Source organism: Tachypleus tridentatus, chromosome 13 (assembly GCF_004210375.1).
Source record: "Tachypleus tridentatus isolate NWPU-2018 chromosome 13, ASM421037v1, whole genome shotgun sequence".
NCBI classification, from domain to species: Eukaryota; Metazoa; Arthropoda; class Merostomata; order Xiphosura; family Limulidae; genus Tachypleus; species Tachypleus tridentatus.
In genome coordinates, this window is record NC_134837.1 from 242,029,088 (window position 1) to 242,055,738 (window position 26,651).

Sequence of the window (26,651 nt, forward strand, 5' to 3'; positions counted from 1 at the left end):
CTTCAAAATTAGGAGCAGTTAGTGCAGATAGCCCTCGAGTTGAAATATGCATATACTTAGTGCTGTGCGTGTACTAACAGTGTGCAGTAGCCAATGCAATAAAAAATGATATACATATTACTAATCTGGTCTAACTACTGGGCTCAGGACTTAAGTTCCTTTTACCGACCATTATTTAATTTAAATACTTGTTTAGATCAAGTTTAGAATAACATTTCAGTAAAGAAAATAAAGTACATGTGAGTTCAGTTGTTATATGAAGTCATTTTCTTTTTCACATCTATTACTCATTTATAATAGCATGATCTATGTTTGTAGAGCGAATACGTTTTATAGCAGTGTTAAGACTTCATAAACCCAAAAGTGAAAATGTGTGATGCATTTTGATACACTGTTAAAGACGTAATTTTATCACAACAATCGCAGAACTTTCTAATGTGATGTGTACTGCACGTTGAACAGGTTCAGTGACGACATGTTATTCATGTTAAAGTAGTTTATGTAAATAACATGTGTATGTTAATTTCGGAACAAATGTAACAGAGAAAATGTATTAAATATACATATTGTTTGCTAACTCTTAAAATGCAGAACATTTTTTTTTACAAATAATTTAAATCATCAAGGTATCCGTGCTATTTATGCTTTGTTTTGAATTTCTTGAATATTAAATATTGCACAATAGATAACATAAAACTTTACGTCATAATTAGTTTATCTTCTAGTGACTTGACGGTAAACCTGAGGGCTTATATAATGCTAAAATTCAAAATTTGATTTTTGCGATGGGCACAACACATATTTCTTTTTGTGTAGTTTTGAGCTTAACAACAAACAGACGTGGCGTAGATAGCGTAGTTGCTTTGCACCAATAAACGCCAAACAACCAACCAACAAACAGACGCAATTGTGTAAATAACACATCTCAAATTTTAATTTATAAAATGTTTTGTTAGGGTTATTGTTAATGAAGTAATAACTAGCAGAGTGATAATTTGTTCTTTCAGTTGATTTTAAATCTTTCTTGATAACTGAATGGAATATTAAAAACTGTCCTCAGAATATTTTCTTACGAAATTCTTTTTAACTGTTTGTGAAATAAAAATAAAAAACAGTAACGTAATACGTAATGTCATGTAAGATAAGTTCAAGTAGTTTTCATTAGTAAGGTTTTACAAATAACAAATTTGCAGAGTTAAGAAGTATTGTAAGGATTTGGTTTAACGGACACAACGAAGAATATGTTTCTTTTAGCTTTTACTGTTCACGCACGATACACGTAGTTTGTTTGATTTTTTTTAACTCGCGCACTTTATCAGCAAGGAAAGCAGGCTATACATTTTGATTGGTTAACTGCTATAGATCTTACCTGAAAATTGTAACGCTTTTTACACCTTTTGATAGGGGGCCATTTCATAATTGTACATAAGGTTTTAAGATCCTGGATTTTGTTTGACCCCTTTTGCTTCAGGTATAAAGTTTAGTTTGTTGATTAAAAAGTAGAAACCTGAAGATTATGTTGTCTCGAACGGTTACGCCCCTTTCTTGTATTCATGTTATATAGGTCAGACGTAATGGTCGTGAGGTCAAAAATGGTTTACACTAGTTAATTCAGTTGACAAATTTGTTCACTGCAGAATGGGGCTGGAGAGGCTATAGTCTCATCAACTTTCCTTGTGCCTCTTAAGGGAAATGGAATAACGTAAAATCTTGTTGTGCCACCATTTTGCACACAGTCCACTTCTTTCCAAGGTTTTCTTAGAACATAGTTTAAACGTGTAAGTGTTTTATTTCTAGAATTCGGAAAGAAAAAATTCTGATCGGATGAAGCTTTATTGCCAAGTAGTAGAAGTTGTATTTACTTCCAAAAATAAAAGTACTTATGTTGTTGATTGTTCAACATTCTTAGTTTTGATAAACTTGTGAACTGTAAATACGTAATTTCTGTTGTACAGGAGTATATTTGCTGAAAATACATGTATTTTCGAAACTAGAAAATGTACTGTATTTCACTTAAACAATGATTCTAAAATTAGGTGCTTATTATTTTTACAAAACATTGTAAGAGCATTTACATTGTACTGGATTCTACTATTTTTATTTTAAGCCATATAATATTTAACAAGAAAAATTGAAGGTATATATCTTAGCATAAAGTGAAGGTTTTTCAAGGTATTTCCATTTATTAAATTTGCTATTACATGATAAGCAAAAATAAATTGCGTCTCAATTCCGCAACATTGTCTTATCTCTTCTCTCCTTTAATACCTTTTAATTATAAGATCGGAAATTACATTCTGTAAAAGAAGTGTTTCGACTAATATTTGTTTTTTACGAGTTGCTGTATGTTTTATAACATCTAAACTTAATATTGGTATATAGGTTTAGTTAGTTATAAGCTTTAAAATCTAGTGCATGTTTTTCGTAAACTTACAAAATTTACAGCTGTAAGAATCAAGCAGTTGAAGTAACATGAAAGACATTATTCACTTTTAAGTCTTTGATATCTGTTTATAATTTATTTAAATTTGAAACAGGAGGCTTTCATGATGTTTACTATATAATACAAATGATTGTCAAAGTGAAGATAAAATGTTCGGTTTGGTTTATTTTGAATTTCACACAACACTATTGGAGGATAATTTGCGCTAGCCACACCTAATTTTGCAGTGATAGACTAGACTCGAGAAGAAAGGCAGCTAGTCAACAACATCTACCGCCAACTCTTGGGCTAGTCTTTTACTAACAAATAGTGGGGATGAAAGTCGCATTATAACGCCTTCGCGGATGAAAGAGCGAGCATTTTCGGTGCCAGGGATTCGAACCCTAACAATCAGGCCTAAAATTACTGTAACACACACAAATATATAAATATTGAATTGGATTTTAACGCCATCTTAAACAGTATTGTGTAAGCAGACGTTGTGTTAGGCGAAGGTCTTGTGTGAAACTATGTCGTAGGTTTAGTGTGGTTGACAAATTACTATAATCTTGTTTACGCTCATACACAAGCTCTCATAATTGAATAATGATAATGTAAATAGTACTTTAAAATTCATAGATAATTACTTTTTTAATAATAACTACTTTTACGTAACAAATCACCAAAAATCAGTTGGCATAATCAAAATATTCAAATTATATTGAAAGTGAAGGGAGGTGTGATAGAAAACGCACGCTTCTAGTGAAATATTATTATCAAACTCACGTCTTAAAACTATTTCTTCTGTAATAACTTCGTTATGTTGATACAGTGCAGCTGCGTCTGTTTTACCGTGCGATTTTTTAAAATAGAATTAATTAAATTTTGTTCAATGTAAACACCTACCTATTCTATAAATGGAGTACCACGATTAAAATTAGGTATTGATTGTATGGTGTATTTCAAATTGAAATAGTCTACATGTGCACATTAAAAACAAAACAAAACATTGTGTTTTGAGTAAAGTTATTCTTGACTAAGATTAAAAGTGGTATTTTCGGTTCTGGACAGATCACAGATAGCCCATTCTGTAATTTTGTACTAAAAGGAAATGAACAAAGTTATGAGAATATAACTGACGTATTTTTTACCTACTGTTATATATTATTTATCCAACTTGTTTGTTTTTGAATTTCGCGTAAAGCTACTCGAGGGCTATCTGCGTTAGCCGTCCCTAATTTAGTAGTGCAAGACTAGAGGGAAGGCAGCTAGTCATGACCACCCACTGCTAACTCTTGGGCTACTCTTTTACCAACGAAATTGATCGTCACATTATAACGCCCCCACGGCTGAAAGGGCGAACATGTTTGGTGCGACCAGGATTCGAACCCGCGACCCTCGGATTACGAGTCGAACGCCTTAACCCACTTCGCCATGCTGGGCCCCTTCAAGTGTGGTTCAAATTTCTATGCTCTTATGTCTTCAGGTTCTTATCAGGCTTTTCAGATAAAATATTTATAAAACTATAAAGTGTAAGTCAGATGATAACCTAATTTTAAAACTTTTTGAAAAAATTCAAACAGTTGCATGGATTCACTATATACCAGCACCTAAGCCTACTTTGTGATTAAGTAGTCACTTTATATCTCTGTTTAAGTCATTATGTGGTAACGTAACCACTCCTATCTGTGTTTTAGTCATTATGTGGTTTAAGCCGCAATGTGATTAAGTAGCTACATCCTACCTGTGTCATCATTATGTGGTTAAGTAGCAGCTTTCGATCTGTGTTTAAGCAAATACATGCTAAAGTTGCACTTCTCACTCGTGTGTTGAAATAACCTGATTCCTTCAAATAATAAAAATATTATACATATTATGTACATGTATGATAAGAAATGTTCATTAGTTTTACGGATACCAAATTATAAAGTCTTAAGAATAATGATATACGACTACGAAATTAAATTAAACAAACACTTCCTATACGAATCGTATATCTCACTAATCTACTGATATGTTTCTGGTAAGGTAAAGTAAACATTATACAACTTTTACTTTAGTACGTAAATAATTCTGAAACAAGTACGAATAAATATGATCTGTAACATTCTTGACATATTTTTCATTATTCTTATCTCCAATATCATTTTTTCCAGTGTAAATAATTATTTCATTATTAGATATCGTAAAACCGTAATGTTTTGAAATGTAGTTATCCGTCTGATTTATAACATTCGACAGATAGCTACATTTTAAAATAGACAAAAAATAACGAAGAGAGACAGTTACAAAATATTAATATGAAGATATATTTTAAAAGTCCAGACAATATTCAATAAGACTGCAAATCAAGTAGATGAAGCTCGTTGGTAGTGCATAACGTACTATAACCTGCATTTTCATTAAGTATATATGTTTATGACGTTAGTTTAAATGGCAGTACAATTACGCTGCTGTATGGTGGTTTAAGGTAGTACAGTAATAGAAACATTTTCACTGAGTACATGTTTCTGATATTATTTTAAATGATAGAGAATTACGATACTATTTGGCGGTTTAAGATAGTACAGTAATAGAAACATTTTCACTGAGTACATGTTTCTGATATTATTTTAAATGATAGAGAATTACGATACTATTTGGCGGTTTAAGATAGTACAGTAATAGAAACATTTTCACTGAGTACATGTTTCTGATATTATTTTAAATGATAGAGAATTACGATACTATTTGGCGGTTTAAGATAGTACAGTAATAGAAACATTTCACTGAGTACATGTTTCTGATATTATTTTAAATGATAGAGAATTACGATACTATTTGGCGGTTTAAGATAGTACAGTAATAGAAACATTTTCACTGAGTACATGTTTCTGATATTATTTTAAATGATAGAGAATTACGATACTATTTGGCGGTTTAAGATAGTACAGTATTAGAAATATTTTCACTGAGTATATGTTTCTGATATTATTTTAAATGATAGAGAATTACGCTACTGTATGGCAGTTTAATATAGTACAATAATAATTGTTTGATTAGCATTATTTCATAGGTAATTGCAGGATATTGTACATGTGTTTTCTTATAGCAAAGCCACATCGGGCTATCTGCTAAGTCCACCGAGGGGAATCGAACCCCTGATGTTAGTGTTGTAAATTCGTAGACTTACTGCTGTACCAGCGGGAGACTGTAATTTTTGTATCATTATATTTTCAGTTACCACTTAGTTTACAATAAACATAATTAGAAACGCATTCATACATTGGTTCTTTTATCACTTGGCTCAATTATGCAATTGAAAAGCATCTAAGGATTGCAATCACAACAATGGTAATACATTTTGCAGTTTCAAGCAGCTTAGTGTGTGTGTAGTATAGTACCTAAAGGATAGTAAGATAAAAATCGACATAGTAAGGTAAATTAAATTAACTAACCTATTGGATAGTGTAATTCATGTGTTTAAGATTAGTGGTTGTAGTCTGTAATTATGGTCCACTAAGCCCTCAACCTTTGTTGACAGGAGAGGAGGAGTCTACGAGAAACCAGGGCAACCAATGTCCATGTACTGGAACACGTCTAATAGGTAAAATGCTAGTTCGTTATTTTTAGACAATCTGTTTTTGTAGGTATTACCTGACCGTGCATGATGGGCGGTCTGGCCTGAGGGCGAAGTTCACCCTGCCGCCTGAACCCGTAGAATCGAACTTGTGTTCTACTACTGTTGCAGCCACAAGCTCGTTTCTATGGGTCTAGGCTGTGATGGAGGTTTGTCAACGTCATTTTCATCATGCTTGAGACTTGTTTGTTTACAAACATTTTGTATGAGCTAATGACATCATGAGAAAATATTGTAACTTTTTTACATTGTATTTTAGATCTGTATCGTGTAGGTTTTTGTCGTAGATTATAAAAGATATAAACAGTTCTCTTTAAAACAGAATGTCGTACTTGACTGCGTGGTGCACTGACCAATAAGGAACAACCATATATAGTACTTCGACCAATAAGAGGTATCGTTGTGTGTCCAGTCAGAGCCGTTCTGGCCAGTTGTACTTATTCCTCTACCTTGTGCGGCAGACAGTTGTTTACTTTATTGTCTGTCCACTGGTCTAGGGGGCAGGGTCTGATAAGTGCAAGCTCAACCAGTTGTAAGAAACAGCTCAGCGGGTTACAAAACCATTGGCGAATAAGATACTATTTATTTGCTCTGAATAAATAAATAAATATATATATATATATATTCTTATCAGCGCTTAAGTTTCCCTTATTCTATAGGAGTTCCATGGCTTTTTAAAAAGTCCGAATCACATATTAGTTTTTAGAAATAATAGTTCTTACGTTACTTCGCTTAATGTCTGGTTAAAAGTTACAGAAATGTGTAGAAGTAAATAATTGATTTTATCAACTTATTTATCAGCGAGTTTAAATTAAACATAAAGTATGTGGTTGATTAACCTAAAGAATGTGAACAGACCTGAAGTAGTTTTGTAGTTGGCTAAATACCTGTAAATATTTAATAAAAAAAAGAGTGCAATTATAAATTATTACTCTTATATTTTTGTGGAAGAGGAACCCACAAGATTAAATCAAGTTGATTTAGTATTCACAAAAATTAAATCGGTTGTGAAATATAGATAAGTTCTCAAGCGTCATCTTAATGTCTCGTCTTGTAATCTGTTGACTGAAAAATTGTTTGAATTTTGAGGGGACATGATGGGAATGTTTATTTGAGATGGATTATGCGTTAAATATATATTTAAAAGTATACAGATGTGATGTTTTTAAACTAATATCTCAAGAAAATTTGCAAGATAGTAGTAAACTTCGATGTCTTTTAACTTTAACATTAATCTGATAATCTAGTTATTATAGATCGTTGTTGTTTTTTATACCAGCATTGTATTTTACAAATCGTGAACATAAGTTGGATCATTATTTCAGTGCAAAAAACAATTTCTAAGGTTTTGGCGCGAACGACGCGTTTAGCGGAATATATTTGAGTAAATTATACACAATTTGTAACTGAATAGTGTTTAAAAGTGTTAGTAATGAGTTGATTAACAGAGCGAATAATTCTTCCAAACATTTCTATGGTTATATTTTACCGTCTGAATATATTTCTAGGTTTAACTCAGTAGATTTCTTCGGTATTTGTATCACACTGTTTATTATATATAATTGTAGACAACCCCTTTACTTGTTCAGAGAGACTGTTTTTTAGTTGTGTTTTTTTTTTAACTAACTGGAACAGATATGGTAAATGTAACGAATGTGTAAAACACGGAGTACTTTACGTCGGCCTCACTTTATTTCAACTTGTATATATATATGTAGGTGCTGGGAAACGAGAACGTCACCACTGTTTCATCAAGAGTTGTTTTTTGGTACTGGGAGGTGAGGACGTCACCATTGTTTCATCAAGGGGTGTTCTCGGTGTGAGGTAGTAGGTTGTATGGTTGAGAACTACATCTTTGGGGAGAACTGTACAGCCTGCTAACTTTCCCCGGGTCACACAATATCAACCAGAAATTCGTCCCCTGTCCACATTCTGAGGACCAGCAAGAGTGTTTTAGGTGAAGACTTAATTTTAATAATTTTGTTTCTCAAATTCTGAACATTAAAACCCAGGTAGATATTTGAAAACTGTTTTTTTCTTCTTCTTTTGTGACTTAAGTGATCTACGTAAGACATAACGTACTATATATTCACATGTATTTTTGATGTTATACCCAATCTCAATGTTGAGTGATTAATACAGCATATGGTTTTTTTGATTCAGTGTCGTATTTCATGGGTGTTACGTACACGCAAGTTACAATTTTGTCTCTGTTCTATTTTCCTTATCATCCCAGTGTAAGTAAGGTATTAAATTACGTGTCCAATGGTTTAAGATTTTTTTTAAATAATGCTAGTAAATTGGCGTCTAACCGAGTTTGTTTTCAATATGTAAAATGAAATAATCTGTTTTATCATATTATTAGATAGTCAGAATATTTTGATCTGTTATGTTATTTACTGATATGCAGTAGTTAATATGTTAGGGTAACCAGAACCAGATTATGTTTTTAGCAAAAAAAATCACATTTAAGACTTATTTGATAAAATATTTTACATTCAGTAATAGTAGAAAAAATTAGGAAGTTTATCGCCAAAAGTGTTGTCACCTGTTGTAATTTTCATCTTTTTTCATGAAAAAATATATGAAAAAGTTACTTTTTGTTGAGAATAAAAGTAATAAAGTTTTTAAACTCAGGAATCTGGACACGAATAGGAATAAACTTTAATTATTTTGTAATAAAGACTACATCTAAACAATTGAAACTTCGTTAACGGCATACCAAAAACGACGTGATATCCCCAAATTTCACGAGAACAGAAGTGTTAAGGCTTTACGAAACCCTCTAGCATTAAAGCTTTGTCACGTTATTCCTACGTAATGCAGAAGGAAACGGCTCTACTGGCTTCTCGTTATCGAACCTGCTTGAGAAAGGAGTCAGCCAACAGTGTGAACTGCGGCCGCGCTCTGAACCCCTGCAGGCATCTGCTAGAAAGCAAAAATTTTCTGTCAACCAACCATTAGGCTGGTCGCCATGATTCAGACATCTGCCGTACAGCGCTGTCTCCAACCGACCCCGATGGTATACTTTTACCAGCTGCTACTTTTTATGAAAGGCTTGTGGGAAAGGGTTTGGGAGTAAGGCTATAATGATTTTTTTGAAATATCTTTTTACCAGTTATATCTGGCTGGTAAGAGATGCCGCTTGATATTTATGACTAGTGAATAGAGAATGAGACGTTTTTAAGGCTATAAATATTTGAGTTTTCTCTAGATCAGACACTTAAGTTAACACATTATACAGAGTAATATCTGTGCTGCGTATTAGGTAATAAATGTTTGCCTTTGTTGTATGCAATGATAAGTATCATTTTGACGTCATAAGCTCACTTAAAGTGTCCAGTTGTAAGTTTTTCTAAACCAGAAATGATATTATTTTTTATAAGACAATTAATATGTTGAATAGCTTACACATTCTGGTTTACAAGTAATAAAATATATTTGATTACCCGACCAACTATAACATTCCCATAACGATTACAGATTATATATAAGGTACCTTTATACATAAATCAATATTAATCTAACTACTCGAAATTGATAACAAACCCCAATTTGCAGGTATGCGCTGTTTTGTTTTTATATAATATCTGTATGGATATTTTCTGTGACATGAATTTTCTTTCGATGATTTTTTTTTATTTATGTTAAAACGTATAAACAATCAACTGTGTAAAGAGTGAGATAATATATCTGAATCGATATTTCTAAAGTGTAACGTATTTACTTCGTGTTAAGATGCTTGAATTCAGTTCGTTGATCTATTTTAAATTATTGAAATAGTTTGTTCTGAATTTCGCGCAAAGCTACACGTGGGCTATCTGCGTTAGCCGTCCTTAATTTAGCAGTGTAAGACTAGAGGTTAGGAAGTTAGCTAGTTATCACCACCCACCGGCAATTCTCGGGCTATAGTTGAAATAAATTTAATGGTGAATTGAATTTGTGAATCAAAATTTAGCATTAAAAGTTAGGAAACACCATATAAACAAGTGAAAACAACTTCCCAAACAGAAATTGAATTATGGAGGTTTCGCGTAAACTGAACTTTTACCAAATATCATTTTTTTATATTGGTAGAAATTATTAACAAGGAAAGCACAGAATTAATTTTGAAATGACTCCTTTGTATTTTCATGTGATACTAAGCGTGCTCACTGTTTCCCGCAACCCTTAGATTACAGTCGAGTGCCCTAACCAATTGACCATGCTAAGCCCACAGATAGGCTTGCGGCCTAATTTACATTGCTAAATTAGGGACGACTAACGCGGATAGCTCTCGTGTAGCTTTGCGCGAAATTGAAAAACAAAACAAACAAACATTGGCTGTCAGAGTTCCAGTTTATTACTAATTAATTTAATTTATATAAATACGTGTATGAAAGAGATGTCTTTGAAATTTACCTCTACAAGTTTCCTAATAACCAATATCACCTGTGGTATGAACATATTCATGTTATTAATCAGAAGTTTTGCCCTCTTTGTAATCTGCTTATTGTTTTTTTCTTAACTATCTATCGTATTTCTAAACTGCTTTTCATGTAGCACATTAGGAGCTATTACTCCCGGCAGATACTGAAGTTAGGTCTCCCGCTGGTACAGCGGTAAGTCTACGAATTTACAACGCTAAAATCAGGGGCTCGATTCCCCTCGGCGGACTCATCAGATAGCCAGACGTGGATTTGCTATAACAAAACACACTAAAGTTAGGCATCTCTTTGAACAGTGTATTTTGTGGGCGGGCGTCATTTTGTTTATCCGCAAATATATATATGACATGATATGTTTTGACTGTGTTTTTCTAAACATAAGTTCTCTTGTATTTTTATCATAATTCTTAAATCCAGTATATACTAAAGAAAGATTTTCTCTACATATTGTTATTGTTGTTATTTCTTCGTAGTAATCAGAATATAATTCATTATAACATTTTGAAGATATAATGCTTGTCGTTAAGCACAGAGCCACACGATGAGCTATTTGTGCTGTGCTCACCACGAGTATCGAAAGTCAGTTTTAAGCGTTAGAAGTCATGGGGGAGAATATAATAACAAAACGTTACTAGCTTTTCGCGGGTGCGTATCCGAAAGTTTCATTTATTTTCTCTCATTCTCCATTTTTTAATTTCTAAATATGACCACAATATTTGTACTTTGATCTGTTCCTGATGATACACATAGTTTGTAATCTAAATGTGTTGTTTTTCACATGTTTTTTTTCTGAACCACGATCAGTTTTATCATATAAAGTGTGTACGTTTTTTTCTCTTATTAGCTACATACGCTAGACTTTGATAAAGTCGACTCTAGTGATGACAAAATATTTTCATCTTCATTAACCGTTTATATATATTCTAAAAACGTATTTCATTTTTTTTTTAACGCACTATTGTAATATTTGATATTTTGTGTCCAGTCTCTGTATTGTTTTTGTGATTTATCGGAATAAACCTTATTTACGATTTACATAAATTCGAATATTTAAAACAATATTCAAATATTAAAGGAGCACATTTGCAATGAAGGCAATATTCGTTTAGTTTTGTTTGAACGAAATATTCTGTTTTCTAAGCCTTGTTTCTCGTCTGTAACTTCGACAATTAACCATTTAATTTGGTCGACCTTGGGTGATTTGTTTTTTCTCGCACGCGATTCTTCTATATTGTATAAAGTAGAAAAAATATTATCAAAGTAAAAACTGCTCATAGAGTGGGGCATTACGAGCTGTCTTCATCGTGAGTATGTTTTGTTTTTCATCGTATTATTGTTTTAAAACATTGAATCTTAATTTATTGTACTAATTCAGAACCTAGAGATTTAAAAAACCTAAGGACATTTGCGTTACGTCTGAACAATAGGCAGCTACGTTTGATATTTCTGAGTAGCATTCTCTTAGAGCGTTACTTCTATAAGTTCTTTATCTTGATGGAGTACACGCACGAAGCTATTACCTCTAGGATCTACGTAAGGAGATATCTATCCATTGGCGAATGGGTGGGTGTGAGTTAATACAGGCCCCCTGGGCTTCAGTCATGTTCGACCTTCATAGAGGTATAGTAGAGGTAGATTACAGACCTGTTGATGACATTAGAGCAACAGAATCTTTTTAAAAAAAAAAAAAGGTGTAGTAAGCTTGATAAACATTGTTTGAGGATTAAAACGAATGTTAAGTTGTCGCTTAGTATTTGAGCCCCACCCCTTCCAGATAAAGAATTTCGTCTTCACGATATTTTACTTCTGATTATCAATATTGAACGTAAAAACGGTGGATATATCAAAGGTTTTCAAGCACGTTTGGAGGTGGAGAAATTTTAATATAAGCTGCGAAAAATTAAATAATTTTACCGATATTTCGTGAAGAATCTTGGTCTTTCGAGACCCAATCTTGAAAGCTATTTTTGTATCTATCTACAGCTAAATATAAGCCCCATACAAGCTACACAGTGTTTAAAACCCACTGCTCTGGATTCTCAAAAGAATAATTAAATAGGATTTCTCGTTCACGCAAGAGACCACCTGCCTCTACGGTATCTCTTGACAACCTGATGGAGTGTTATTGCTTAACTAAACACCTTGTTCCTGCCTCCTCGCTCATTTTGTTGTTCAAACTGGTTTATGCTACTCTAACATTTCAGAACCTATTTACCCAAGAATGTAAATACAGCGTGTTTATGTTGATGATGCTATATTTTCATGTATTTGTGGTGCACATGTGTGTGCATGTATAATAATACTATAAAAAACGTACGTATATTTACGTTTGTATGTATGGGTAACAGTAATACTGTACGAAAAGTACTTCTATTAAAGTTTACGTGTATACAATATACGTTTGATCCCTTCACCTGAACTGAAAAGTCAAGGTTAACACTACATAAACCTCGTATTTCAATCATCCTAGACTTCATCCATCAGAAAGACCTTTGTGTGATGTTTGTTTATTCATCGGAAAATTCTGCTGAGCTTAGATATCAGTATCTGAAGTGAAGAAAAACGTGAGCGCGTGTTTCTTAATTTATCGGTTTCAGTTTGACAAGTTGAATATAGCAAAATAAAATTTACAGATGCGTTGACTGTAAAACGACAAATGTTCATTCGTCGAGAGTTCAATGAAAGAGCTACAAATGAAATAAGAGAGATGTTTGTATGATAGAACATATAGCAACATTTTTATTCCATTGCGTTACTATAAGCTTTGTTTTTTTTACCAGAGAACCAAGTGTAAACTGAAAAGAATAAAAAAATTATGATACTGGATAAATAGTCTCACACCTATTTATGTAATTCTTATTTTATTAATCGTTATTGCAATTTGTTTGTAAAATTTGTTTTTATTGGTCTGCTTCAGAAATGCAATATTCATAAAAATAAGCAAAACAAGTATCTCATCACATCTTGATAGGACTTACTCATGATATCTGACACTGTTAAACAAGACTCTAACCCACGAAGTTACATCAACACTATAAACTATGCTCAGTTACAAAAAAAAAGAAGAAAAGATAAAGTTTAAATAGGTGTTAAATCACAAACATGGATGAATCATAGCACAATAGCTCGGCTAAATCTAGAAGCTGGAAAATTGGCAAAGATCACAACAAAAAATTGGCAGATATCACATTGGTAGTATTGGAGTAATAATGTGACAAGAACTGAGCCGAATCAACAACCAACTTTTAATGACAATTACAGAAGCAAAACCAAAAGCACATTGACAAGGACGTACGTATTCAATCAGCACGAAGATTGAACAAAGATCACAGCAGCAGAATTAGAGCTACATCAGAGGCTGAGTAGATATAATTTATATCAGGCTTTCCTCAATCTGAACAAGGTCAGGGACTAATTTCTTTCGAAACGTGTGATTTAGCTATTTCATTCTCGATATTGTTGAGATACATTTCGGTTAGTACTATGGAACATTTCAGCTTGATCAGTGCCTGCCTACCAATGATCTCATCTGTGCTGTTCTTTGCGATTTATTATTCTAATCTCAATCTAGACATGTATTCCATGAGTGAAAAGATAGCTGCAGTTTTTAACTGTCATTAATGTAGATGACATTACTGTTAAAACTGGGGAAGAATATGTAGATATTTAAAGAATATTTAATGTGTTAATGCAGTTCTAAAAATTATAGTTAGAGATAAAATGAAGTGAAGTAAGCCGTTTAGTCTGAAAATAACAATGCATAAGAGTACCTTAATGAAACTGACTCGCAACCAGATACATTTACAGATATTCACTTTTAATGTAGTATAGGATCAGAACAGAGTACAAACATTTATCAATGTTTTATAAGATATTTTAAATTCACATTAGGTATACGATTTCTTTAACAATAAAAGAAGTAACAACCCTTTTTCAAGTGTGTTCGTGGTGTGACGTTTATAGTGTATTATGCGTGTTATACCCTTGTTGTGTGTTGGTAATAGAGTATTATGTATTCTGTTTCTCTTTGTGCATCTCCCTCTTTTATCCCCATTCAAAACTGTTTATTTGAGTTTACAGTTCTCCATGATGTTATTATCGTAATAATTCAAAAATGCAATGGTGACCAAAAGTATATTTCTAAGTTAATATCTTCACTACGTGTTCTATTATGTAAACTTTAAGTTCAAAGTGTAGTATTATTCCATGTTTATATCATAAATATTCTAAGTCATTCTACACTACATAATACACAGGTGATTGGACAAGTGTTATAGACGATAAGTTGTTTATCTCGTCCCATTATCTTTCAAACCTGGTAATGGAATGAAAACTATCACTTAGATATTATAAAACTTGTTTCTTCTCTGTAAAAGATCGAAGTCTATAATAAATAGTAGGCAAGGCCTTATTAGTTTCTAGTTTGTTCTGTGCTCTTTCTGCTACGTTCTAAGTTGTACTTCTTAGTATTTTAAGAAAACGATGACGTTTTAAAACACGTGCACTAGAAAGATAAGTTTCACCTGATAATACTATTCAAGTAGCTTTATTACACCCCTAAATTATCGGTAAACCCAAAAGCATAGCTGTAATTTGAAGCTGATCGTTAAACATGCTCGTTTGTTTAACGTAGGAAACTTAAAGCTGATACGAAATGTAAATGTCTTTTAATCAATACGAGACATGCTTTTAATTTTATATAGCCACACGTTGTAAAATGTAGAAGGAACTCGTGTACTGCATGGTTTATAGAATTTGAATATATTTCAACTCAAGAATTCCCGCGTGTACTACAAGCGCCAGCTGTAGATATGTACTAGTCTTCATAACCATAAAAAAACACGAATTATAATTTTAGAGTATTTCGAAACATGAAGACGAAATGTACCAAATAAACAAGTGCATTTTATTATTTGTTTCATAGGAAAGGTAACTTTATAGACCTAGTGGAGAAGTTCGTGGATACAGGGATTAGCATATCTTAATTTCATTAGTGTGAATTAGAAAAAAAGTTACAAACATACTTATTAGAGACTTTACTGATAAATAGCTCAACAGTTACAGAGAGCTCTGATTGTCACTTGGCCTGGAACAGAACAAGTGGCTGACTGGGTACTTTCTGTAGTGACGAACCTTACAACAAAAGATAAATAAAATATTGTATTAAGATATGACCAGAAATTGATCCAGTTAGAAAATAAAGGTATTAGGTGTGAAATATCTGATATTTTACTAGTCGTTTGCGATAGTTTTGAAAATTACTTTTATATATGTATTTTTAGGATTGTTACATTCGACCAAATGGAGACAGGGACATAAGAAATTAGAACATATAGTTCATCGACAAGATCATGGGTTGAAATTTATTTTTTCGCGATCTGTTACAGACAACTTGTTGACAAGAGTTTATCAGCTACAAACTTTCACATGAAGTAAACAACTTGCAAAAACCTGTACCTTGTTCGGATCACAGTGTTACATTTTATCCTTACTGAAAATTTTCACAAGTAATGCTGATTTTGAATTATTTTACGGTTTTTAATATATTTGTTTAGAGACTATGAAGACAACATATAAAACCGTGTGTTAGAAAAAGCATAACGTTCAGTTTTACTTAATATTATACGATACTAAATTTCAGATTCAATCTTAGAGTTTGTAACTTAATGTTGAGTACTCGCCTTTGAATTATTTTTAAACAAAAATTTAACTGTCCAAAGATATATGTTATGCATAAGCAATCCGAGAAATAAATAGTAAGAGAAATGTAACTTCTAAAATTGATTGTAATTAGCAAGAACACAAAATATATGAAAGACATTTTCAAAATTTAATGATCTCTTGAATTTAAAAACCATATATTCCTAAACGTTTTTATATATATATGTGTGTGTGTTGGAATCGGTAATACTAATTTTCTTAAATCATTAACACGATTCACCTGTTCATATTCGGACTGGATAATGTTAACATGATTTCTCAGCACGGTATTCTTGTTTTGAACTTGCAGTTTAAAGACGTAGTTCTTCAGGCAAACAACTTTATTAGTGATATATGAACGATGTGTTTAGAGAAATTTTAACCATGAGTTTGATTCATGTGAACATGCAAACACGCAGGTCATTTTTCTACATGGACCCTGTTCCCCACTCCCTGAGACCCTAGGTTGTGAAATTTTAAATATCACAGGCTAGAACCTCAGGCCCTGGGAGACAGGCTAATAAAAGCTGCACCAGGAAGAATTAACATCTCTGTTTTCAGCTTGAAGTGGTGTACAAAAGTTACTTCAGGAAGGTTTTCTACTTCAGAAATCTTGCTTCTCAAGTTAATTTTAAATGGAAATTTGAAATTAAGTGCGTGTTTGAAAGTGTTTTTATAATTGAAGAGAATAATGCGAAATGTTTTTTTTAACTGTGGTTTTTAATAAATACTTATTTCTATATAATTTACATTGCAGATGAGTTTTTGTTTTATCACATCAACATTGTACCTTGTAGAGTACCTGCAAAATAAAGAAATGTCCAATTAATATCAAATCACATGAAACGTAGATGTAGCATTATGAGTTTATAATAAATCATGTGAAGTTTACATTTATCTTTAAAAGTACGATTTTAAAATCCAGGATAAACATAAGAGATTTCTAACTTCATAGTTACAATCTCGTTTATTAAATAAATAACTTTCCAGAAGCATTCTTAACAATGTACTCAGTTCATTACGGAAATAAATCTCTCGCAAACATTCTATGTTATGACAGTTACACGTTGTCTTATACTGATTGAACTTACAAACTTTCTCACTTTTACCAATACTTATTATTGTTTGTGTGAGCCTACTTTAAATATCCATCTTTGCATTATATAAAATGAAACGTGAAACATTTTAATTAACATAGCTGAAGGAATTTACTTCAGTATTTCTATTTACAGCTACATATATTAATTATATTACAGTGAATGTATTACAGATCTTCCGTTATACACGCAAACAGGTTTTTGAAATTGTTACTTATCTACGATTATACATACACGTGACTGTTTCAATTAACTTATTGTCCTTCAATAGGACAGTAGTAAGTCTACGAATTTACGACGCTAACATCTGGGTCTTCAATTCTCCACGATGGACGTAGCAGATAGCCCACTGTAGCTTTGCTCCAAAGCAAGCAACAAACCAACTAAACAACAACTAACTTAACTTTTTGAAAATCTGCGATTACATTTACGTGATAATTCCAGTTAAGCTGACAACAAATTCTAAGACAACATAAATATCCAATCTTAACGAGAAGAAATTACATTATTATAAAAGTATAAATCACACATATTTACATCATCTAAAAACGCTAGGTAAAAAAAAATTGCATATTCATTTCGTACATTGAAATGATAGTTGCATGAACTTCTGGTTTCTTGAATTATTGATTGGATGTTGGAAAGGTGAAAAGTGAATCTAAACATAAACGTGTAATATAATAGTAAATGTTTAAATAGAATAGTAAATGTTTAAAGGTGATGATTTAACTCAAAGATAATGCAGTCATTTGTCAAAGAAATGAGAGAATAACATCTAAGTAGGAGCAATCGAACTGTCAAAACAAGAAGCAATAATGTTATACTTTAAATAGAATGTAACCCATGTATTTAAAACAATCAAACAAAAAGTCTATATGTGGTATAGCTATTTTGGAAATAACTATCAACATTTGAAGTTAAAGCATAAACGAGCCATTTGTGAAAGAAACAAATACCTTATGGTGATTCGAGGCAGAAGCTAGAGAACCACATTTTGACGTAGGGTTTAATCTAGTAATTTTAAAAGAAACGATAATTATATCTTAGTGTAGAGTACACTTGTACCAGAGAAAGAAATAAGATTATCGTGTTCTAAAGTAGAATGTAACTCAGGTGTTTAATAGAGAGAGTAAGGGGAACATCTCCTTAAGTGTGGTCTAAGGGAGCTTTTAAGAAACAAGAAAAAGGACGTACTGATATTCACTGTAATGAAATTATTAACTGGGCAAAACAAGAAGGCGATATCCTTAGTTGGAATGTAGTGTACTTATTAGTTAGATAAAGAAATATGTCCGTATTCTGAAATATACTATAACGTAACTGTCTACGATAGGAATAATAATACATCTTTAAATAGACTGTAAGTTATAACTATTTGAAAAAGAGGCAAGAAGTTGGAGCAAAAATTTACCTAGTTATTTAAAAAAAAACTAAAAAACTTATCTTAACGTATAGTTTTATGAACCTATTTGTGAAGGGGAGAAAGGATCACAGAAAATTGGAACTATATGAGAGATAAGAAACAGGCAACATCCTGGAGTAGAATGTGAGTTAGCTAATTGAGAAAGAAGGCTATATTATAAGTTGTAGTGCAACGTAGGTATTTGAGAAATAAACGAGAGAAAACATTCCTCGGGTAATTATGCAACTTAGTTTTTTGAAAACTAAAATAACCGTATCCAGAAGTGGAAGGCAATCTACCTATTTGAGAAAGGAAAATATATATGGAAGTAGTATATACGACAGTCATTTTAGAAGAGACGATAGACGCTATTCTGAAGCATAGATAGTAATTTATCTATTTCTGATGTATAGAGTAACCTAGTTATTTTAAAAAGAAATAAGGAGGATCGTATCATTAATAACAATGCAAACTAGTTATTTAAGAAATACAAAAGGATCGTATCAAAAAGTACAGTGCAGCATGTTTATTAGAGTAACAAAAAAAATCGCGTCCTTAAGTAGAATGTAATATAGCTACCTGAAAAAAGTAGGATCATATTCTGATGTAGAATGTAATCTAGCTACCTCAAAAAGAAAAATAGGATCATATTCCAATGTACAATGTAGCCTACGTACCTGAGAAAAACAAATAAATGAAGGCCACATTCTGAATTAGAATGCAGATTGATTATTTTACGAAGGATCAAAAAGGTTTATCATGCAATGAATTATGTCACAGATAGGTAAGAAAAACAAGAAGACCGTGGGTGTATGATACAATTCAGCAACCAGCTATGTCACTAGCAATTATATAACCACTTAGGACGAAAATTTTAATAGTATAAAACTATATTTTTAACATCGGTATTATATCTATACAGAAAAAAAATCTCAGTGTAAAAGTATACTTAAATATTTAAAATAATTTTGAATTTTGTTAAACCCCATAATTATAATGTATGGGGCTTTCTAAACTTTATATTTCAAAGTTTGAAATGATAAAGCAAGGCACAACCTCTATGAAATTTTATCAGAGGAGTCACAAATAAAATAGCCAACGAAATTAATGGCATAACGTTACTTTCGTTTCTAACAATGTTGTTTTAAAATGATAACAATCACATAATCCATTTCTGTGCTATACTGATTAGCTATATGATAATCTATCAGGTTATCTGAAGTGCAAGTGATTGGTTATTTGGATAATGGTATGTGCAGATTTATATATAATAATAATTCAGATCCTCTGACACTTAGCTATAGCATCGTCTAAAACAGAAGCACATAATCTTAATTTGTTGATTCTGACTAGCTGCAATCGTAGGATACCTGCTTCATGACTGAATCAAGTATTCGCAACCACATGGGGATACCGGCTAATTATATAAACAACCTATTTCATGAAAACCTTTCACTAAAGTGCGAGAAGACGAGATTGATAGAATGGAGTGGCTTATTCTCACAATACTCAAGTCATGACGACCATGTACAGGATGCTCACGCATCCATACTCCAAATATGTCTGGAAACAATTTTCTTTAAGGAATAATTAAAGACCTCTTATCTTCACATCTACGTTCTGATTTTAAACATGCAACATCAGTATTATATTGTTTCCCCTGCTTATATTGACTATACGTTATATCGTAGTAAAACATAATGTTATCACTGCAAGGATATATAGCCACCACGTGAAATGTTTAGTTATAAGCATGGTTTCAATAACCAATCATTCAAATTACAGATCACAGCGTGTTTCGCCAAATACCTCATTCACATAAAAAAATTAAGTAACATTATTTTATAACAGCCATGTTTTTTAAGGTTATATCACTAAATGTTATAACTATATTTTACTTGTTTTGAGTGCTGTATAAGACATGCAATTTAAAGCTTATAAAGTTGTAAGTTGTGCTATATTATAGATTAAGGTGGCATCAATCAGTAGATTGACAATAAATATATATAAATATATTTATAATATATATATATATATAAATGTATATTTTATATATAAAAAATATTTTCAAAGTTAATAAAGCAACGTTTGTTTAGAATTTTTATAAACGTATAAACTTTTCAAAATGAATCCACGTTAGGCAACATAGTTCTTTTTTTATTTATAGTCCTTAATCAGGTAACTTGACACAAGAATAAGTTATTAGAACGACACATTCTGAAACGTACGCCTGAAGTCGACTTTACGTTGCTGTATATTCATAAATTGATTGGTAATATATTATAAGGAAATATAAGTGGTAGTTCCTGCTATTGCTGTGTTTTTTTTAAATTTATCGAAAGTAACTGTCTATTTCAGTGACATCTTCCATAAGTAAACGAGATTAATCCGCTTATAAACGAGCACAAAATAATTGAAAACCAACTTTCTTGTCACCTGATACTTGAAAGCTTCCACGATAAACTATTACACAGCTATAGTATTTAGATTTTTGAGGCAAGAAATCATACAGTGGATAGATGAAATCATATCAGTTATGCAACTAAAATAGTCTTACTTCTAAAAATAAGGAACGAAAATATGAATATTCGACAACAACTACAAAACAAAAAAAAAAAAAAAGTTGTTTTTTTATCAGAGTTCATTTAATACATTCGACAATTTGTACAAACATACAGACGAATAACCGGACGTCATAGTAACACAAGTGTTTTGCAAAAAATAAAGAAAAAATATAAAATTGTAATTTAATCTGAGATTGCAACTCTTATAACTTATGATATTTGTGTAACAAATAAGATACAACACGGTAGAAGTATTTCCTGACTATGAATTTTGTTTGTTTGTTTTGAAATTCGCACAAAGCTACTCGAGGGCTATCTGTGCTAGCCGTCCCTAATTTAGCAGTGCAAGACTAGAGGTAAGGCAGCTAGTCATCACCACCCACCGCCAACTCTTGGGTTACTCTTTTACCAACGAATAGTGGGATTGACTGTAACATTATAACGCCCCCACGGCTGGGAGGGCGAGCATGTTTGGCGCGATGGGGATGCGAACCCGCGACCCTCAGATTACGAGTCGCACGCCTTAACACGCTTGGCCATGCCGGGCCTTGAATTTTGTTATAAAACAGTAGAGAATTAATAACGTTAAACTTGTAGTTTTGTTTTTATTCTTCAGAAAAAAGAAAATACTGCTATTTGTTGTAGTTAAAATATGCATTTGTTGTTTGTTTAAAATATTGCTGTCTCTTCAATAACCTTAATTTATAAGGCTTACAACAAACAACAACAATAAAAGAGACTTTCGATGAGTTTGTTTGTTTGTTTTGAATTTCGCGCAAAGCTACCCGAGGGCTATCTACGCTAGCCATCTATAATTTAGTAGTGTAAGACTAGAGGGAAGGCAGCTAGTTATCACCACCCACCGTCAACACTTGAGCTACTCTTTCACCCACAAATAGTGGGATTGACTGTCACATTATAACGCCTTCACGGCTGAAAGGGCCACCATGATTGATGTGACGGGGATTCGAACCCGTGACCCTCAGAGTGCGAGTCAAACCCTTCCATACTGGGCCTTTCGACTGAATACTATTATCACAATAAAACCAGATCACGAACTTTAGCTCTCTTTACTACGAAAAAAATCAAATTGGCGAAATAAAAATCGAATAAAATATATGATGTGTATTTTTGTTTACAGTTTGGAAGGGTAAAGAGAACTTATGAAATCCAAAAACAGGCAAACGTAGAAAGAAGTAAGTACTTGCTTACCAAGTTTCATTCGAAGGAGTTCAAGTAAAGGATTTAACTTCAGATAGTTTTACAAAATCAAGTGTTTTTTTTTGCAAGTTGTCCTGTACACTCTAGTGGTGAATGAAAACAATTAAAGTAATTTAGAAATTTGAATTTGAGGTTTTTCTTCAAACAATACGTATCAAATATGTTGTTATCTTTATATTTTATTTAAGTTTCATCAAAATCTGTGAGTGGTACGTTTGTTTTAGTTAATTTTTCAGTAGGCATAGCGTAGTTTAAATTTTATGTTTTCAGATTTAATTCAGTAAAATAATTAAGAAGCCAGATTTCAATGAACAAGATCCACCCCTTAATACTGCCTTGAGACTTTTCAACTTTCAACTGATTCTTCCTTTTCCTGAAGTTCTATACTTGTCTGACTCATACCATTAGCCAGTTATATTACGTATTAGCTACAGTGTTTTGAGAAGTAAATGCCAATAAAATGAACAGATTACATTTTTCCGATGTCATACTTATTTTGTTTCTCAATCCGTCATTCGTACGGATTAAGTAAGATGAAAATATCAACTGACTTATGGAGGTCAATCGGGTAAGTCAACGAATAACCCGTTAACAACAACGACAAAGTAATCTGTGCTTTAGAAATCAATAGGACTAACATTTTGATAAAAATCAAAGTCACGTAAGCTGGAGTTATTTTTTTTCCTCTATGTTCTCTTTAATTCCTCTTTCATTTTCAAGCCAGCTAAGAAATTAGGGTATACACGAAAAACATTGTCGGCAGTGACCTGTCAAAGACAAATGATGCGTCTGAAATTATCTTTTTCTCACACCTTTGATTTGGGATCTGAAATGGAAAAAATTAAGGTACATTTGCTTTCGGCGTTTAAACAGTAACTTCAAAGTAATCTCTGCCTTACTATATATATAATCAAGACGTTTCAAAACGCTGTTACGAGAGACGTTGTTCATGTTATTACTTTACTTGTATTCTATAGTTAATAGATTCTGTTGATCTTCTGTATAGAGATTTAAACGTATGCGTACTAGATCTACCATCCTCTTATTAACTGGTTGAATGTGTCCCTTGATATTGTGAATTAAGGCGTATTCTTTGTTTAAACTTTATATATCTTCCATAATACAGAAATAGAAACTGTTTCTTCTTCTAACACGTAACTAGAGAAATTTCTTTTCTTGATTTGAATATTATCATTTCATAATTTCAAGTTCCATATTTCATGTCTTAAGATATTTATTAGTTATTCCACAGTTGTAGCAAAGTTTGATAATGTTTTAAGTGATGTCAATGCTATTTTAGACATTTAATTCGAAAATGAGCAGAGACAACTCATTGTGTAGCTTTGTGCTTAAGTTCAAATAAACAAAAATTTAGCTTAAGAATTGTGTAACTTGACTTATTATTATAACAAAACTGCTTAAATATGAGTATATAAATACTGCTTGTTTCAACCTTATACTATGTTTATTTAGGCCAATAGATGAAATTTGCAACTTATTCAAAAAAAAAAATATCCTAGGATTCATTTTAAGGTGTAGACCGAGAACCAGGACACCTTTGGACTAAATTTAACAAAAATGTTTAATGAAAGTAAACACCTTATATAAAAATGGAAACATATTGCTTTTCGCATGGCGTCGTGGCATGAAACATAATTACATATGTAATATATCGTACAAACGATATATGTAAATATATATAGGTATGCAATGTTATATGCACTCTTTGTATAAATATTTTAAATATACAAAAGACACACCACACACATAATTTTTTTCAAATCCAAGACACTTTCAAAATGTGAATTTTTACATACATTCAATTGCGAACTAATACAATTTCTTTACTTTTTTAACTGTAAACTTTTATTTGCTTTTTATTTTTTATCTATTTGAAAGCTGCATCATTTTAAATCGATTAAAAACTCGAATTATTTCATTAAAGACATTGCAGTTTTCTGTTATACGCTCAAAAACGTTATGACTAAAGATAATATTTCATTTTCGGTGGTGTGTAATCTTGACTAGCCTGAAAGTTAAAAACAGTAGATAATATACAGCATCACAAGAATTAAACAAGTTATTCCAGGTCTATTAAAGAAACTCTTTGAGTAAAATGTTTTAACATTTGTGACAGATTAGGTGCTCTTCCAACTAAAAAATGATCTAAGATTAATCGAGACGAAAACTTGCACTATGACTACTTAACATGTTACAGTAAAGTTCAGTAAATATGTATGTCCTACAAATAATGTGTTTACAAACGTAATCCCATTTCGATAGAAAACGTACAAAAAACAACAACAAACATTAATCATGATTTATACAATTTCATATAGGTATATAATGACTATGACTTTATAAACATATAGTGAACTTTCAGTGGAAAGAACCAAGCAGCTCATAAAGTCTACCTACTATGTTAAGACGAAATACGTTAGATTCAAAATCAGTAATCGACATATATACGCAAAAAGATGCAAGTAGCGATACAAAATATATACATATTTTTAGTTCAACCAGAAGAAAATTTAGAAAACAATTCAAAACGTTCTTCTGCATTGAAACGTGAATTATTACAAAGTTTTTAAAGTTTATATGCAACAATTCCGCTTTGTTTTGTTTTTATTTTTAATGAAGCTAGGTTCTTAAAATTAACACTGTTATAAAGTCTTAAAATTTGGCTTGAAACAGTCCCTACTTGAGTTTTAATGAAACTAGGTCGTTAAAAACGTAGCACTGCTACAAAGTTTTCAATCTTTTTATAACAATTCTCCCTTGTTTTTAATGAAGCTATGTTTGTGTAGATGGCTTCTGAAACCTCCGTGTAGTTATTGATCAGATATTAAATCTAGGCTATGTTTATTTACCTAGAAAGTGCCATAATACATAAATGTAATACTATGTTGAGGTATAAGGTTTGTGTCAAAAGTACACTCTTTAGGGTTGGTTCTGTGTACAGAAAAATGAAGCATATTGAAATTATGGGACAAAGTGTACGTATACAAATTCGAATACATAAAAAATGACAATGCTATATGCTCCTCTTCAGAAATGGAATACATTTACCAATTTTATTTGATCAGCCAGAACCAGGTTCAGAGAACGTTAAGATCCTTATTTGCCACATTACCTTCTTAAACTTAAATGTGGACTTAAAGCGATCGAAAGGTGATTTTGAAAACTGGTCTTCTGATAATCATGCGTTCTTATACGCATTAAACAAGCAACGCAGGTTTCATTGGATTCTATTATCTAATACAAATAAATGAGGGGGATTTGCAGGTTGTTCACATACGAATGTGCTAGACATACGTTGCTTGAAGAAGGGCGAATGAGATGTATCTTGTATTCCAATGAATAGGTTTGGAAATAGTCCAAAGGTAAATATATGTTTATTTTTTAATAATGTTTTTCTAATTTATCGTGTTACTCCATAGAAATAACAAAGCCACAATAACTTAACATGCTACAAGTTATATTGTATAGAATATTATTTTAAACTTTTATCAACCGACGATGTAAAGGATATTATTTCTAAACGAAGTACGTTACGTATTCATATAATATGTTTATTACAAGTTATTCTTTCCAATATATGAATATGATAGTAAATGCCAAATAAGGCGTTGTTATTGTACGTTTTCTTGACTAGTTGAAGCCAATGTTACACAGAGCTAAAATGAAAAATACTTGTGTGTGTGTTTCATATTTGTTGGATTTTTATCATCTATACTGAATTTGTACCGAAATGAAACATCGTTTAACGATTTGTATGCAAATAAGATATGCAAATAATAAAACTGATAAATCAATAAAAATTAGAACAAATGTGGTTGGAAGAAACTTTACGGTAAAACTAAACGTAAGAATTAAGAAGAAAGTAAAATACAATGAAATATACACCTGAATAAACAAGTGTTACATGATAAACACATGAAAAAGAAGAGAAAAATATAGAACTTAATTGGAAATATAAGCAAAAACTACGAAAAACTATAACTTGAAATAGATACCGGGCTAAAAAATCATTGTCCAAAACTATGAGTTGAAATGTGTTCCACAAGTGATTGAACTCGTTAAAATTTATTAAACTAACACTGTCAAGCAACTTATGTTTTATATCTCAAAGCGTTACATAAAAAGTTAACTGATAAAATAAATAATCATTTAGCATTATGCAAAATAAAAAACAGTAA

General features: G+C 31.8%; 3 long non-coding RNA genes across 34 annotated transcripts in view; 1 reads left to right on the forward strand and 2 right to left on the reverse strand.

The window, feature by feature from the left end:
- The window catches only part of LOC143236706 (uncharacterized), a 55,394-nt gene extending 49,457 nt beyond the window's left edge, over positions 1-5,937 (reverse strand). Inside the window, exon 1 of the long non-coding RNA XR_013019715.1 lies at positions 1,370-5,937. This is a non-coding gene — a long non-coding RNA (uncharacterized LOC143236706). The remainder of the gene's footprint in view (positions 1-1,369) is intronic.
- The window catches only part of LOC143236702 (uncharacterized), a 326,353-nt gene extending 307,046 nt beyond the window's left edge, over positions 1-19,307 (forward strand). For all 18 annotated transcript variants that reach the window (XR_013019669.1, XR_013019670.1, XR_013019674.1 and 15 more), the window contains 2 exons: positions 5,946-6,008; positions 15,751-19,307. This is a non-coding gene — a long non-coding RNA (uncharacterized LOC143236702). The remainder of the gene's footprint in view (positions 1-5,945; positions 6,009-15,750) is intronic.
- The window catches only part of LOC143236703 (uncharacterized), a 101,615-nt gene continuing 91,831 nt past the window's right edge, over positions 16,868-26,651 (reverse strand). For all 15 annotated transcript variants that reach the window (XR_013019703.1, XR_013019701.1, XR_013019695.1 and 12 more), the window contains one exon: positions 16,868-16,970. This is a non-coding gene — a long non-coding RNA (uncharacterized LOC143236703). The remainder of the gene's footprint in view (positions 16,971-26,651) is intronic.